Genomic DNA, 2,201 nt, shown 5'->3' on the forward strand with positions numbered 1-2,201 from the left:
TCAGCTGAGTTCTTTAAGACCCTCTAAGAAGAACACCAATACTCCTCAAATTATTCAATGAAATAGAAAAGAAGGGAATCCTCCCAAACCAATTCTATGATGCTAGTATCATCCTGATACAAAAACCAGACAAGTACACATCAAGGAAAGAAAACTTCAGACAAATATCCCTGATAAACATAGACACAAAAATTCTCAATAAAATTCTGGCAAATCACATAGAAAAACATATTAAGAAGATAGTGCACCATGATCAAGTAGGGTTCATCCCAGGGATGCAAGGTTGGTTCAACATACAGGAATCAATAAACTTAATTAATCTCATCAATATACTTAAAGAAAAGAATCATGATCGTTTCAAAAGATGCAGAAAAAGCATTTGATAAAATACAGAAAAACACTAGAAAAACTAGGGATAGTAGGAGCATACCTCAACATTGTAAAAGTTATCTATGCAAAACCCATGATCAACAATATTTTAAATGGAGAAAAATTGAAAAAATTTCCTCTAAAAGCTGGAAAAAGTCAGGGATACCCTCTTTCACCACTTCTATTCAATACAGTCCTTGAAACTACAGCCAGAGCAATTAGATAGAAGAAATAAATTAAAGGGATACAAATAGGAAAAGAAGAACTTGAACTATCACTATTTACTGATGACATGATTCTACAGTTAGAAGATCCAAAAACTTCCACCAGAAAACTTTCAGAACTACTAACTCAATTCAGGAAAGTAGCAGGATATAAAAGTAACACTCATAAATCAAATGTGTTCCTATGTGTGACACAACAACTGAAAGAGAAATTTCAAAAACTATCCCATTCACAATAGACTTTAAAAAAAAAAAAAAAACCTTGGGAATCAATCTAACAAAAGAGCTGAAAGACTTCTACAAAGAACACTACAGAACATGAAAGAAATTGAAGAAGACCTTAGAAGATGGAAAGAACTCCAATGTTCTTGGATAGGTAGAATTGATATTGTTAAAACATCCATACTACAAAATGCATTATACAGACTTAATGCAATTCCTATTAAAATCCAATGACATTATTCATAGAAATAGAAAAAGCAATCATAAAATTCTTTGGAAAAGTAAGGGGCCCAAAATAGCCAAAGCAACCCTTAGTGAGAAAAATGAAGCAGAAGGCATCGCAACACCAGACCTTAAACTATACTACAGACCCATAGTAACAAAAACAGCATGGTATTGGCACCCAAACAGACACATACACCAATGGTACAGAATAGAGGACACAGAGACAAACTCACATAAATATATTTATCTCATACTAGACAAGGTGCCAAAAACTTGCATTAGAGAAAAGATAGCCTCTTTAACAAATAGTACTGGGAAAGCTGGAAATCCATATAGGTAAATAAAATTAAACCCCTATCTCTCACTCTGCATGAAACTCAACTCAAAGTGGATCATGACAACTTAGGAAATGACTTCCTTAACAAGACTCTTAAAGTGCAAGAAGTGAAATAAAAAATCATTAAATGGGATGGACTTAAAAAGCTTCTTCTCAGCAAAGGAAACAAACAATAAGGTAAAGAGAGAGCTTGTAGAATGGGAGAAAATCTTTACCACATGCACCTAAGATTGAGAATTAATCTCACAGATATATAAAGAATTCAACAAGCTTAACACCAAAAAAAAAAAAAAAAACCATAAAATAAAAAGAAGGCAAATAACTCAATCAATAAATGGGGTAAGGAACTAAACAGATGCTTCACAGAAGAAGAAATATAATTGATCAATAAATATATGAAAAAATGCTGAACATCTCTAGCAATTAGAGAAATGTAAATCAAAACTACTCTATGATTTCATCTCACTCCAGTCAGTCAGCTGGAGAATAAGAAGGGGAAATGGGTATAGGGAATATTGAAGGTGAAAAAGGATATGAAAATAAAGAATGATAAAATTGAGATATCAAATGACTTAACAATGCAAAAAACTAATTCTACACTTCAAAAATATGATAAACTTCTCTATGAATTTTCTCTCGATAGTGTAAAATTTGTATTTGTTTTTAATGGGAAACATTCAAGTCATGTCAGGTCATTTCTGATGTTCACTATTATATCAGCCACTAAGGGCTGGTTTCTTGGCTGCTTCCCAGGCTGAAGTTATATTAGCAGGGCCAATTGTCTGTTTCTGGGGCAGCAGGAGCATGGGCAGGGTGCCCAGTTA

This window comes from Sciurus carolinensis, chromosome 9, assembly GCF_902686445.1.
Source record: "Sciurus carolinensis chromosome 9, mSciCar1.2, whole genome shotgun sequence".
NCBI lineage: Eukaryota > Metazoa > Chordata > Mammalia > Rodentia > Sciuridae > Sciurus > Sciurus carolinensis.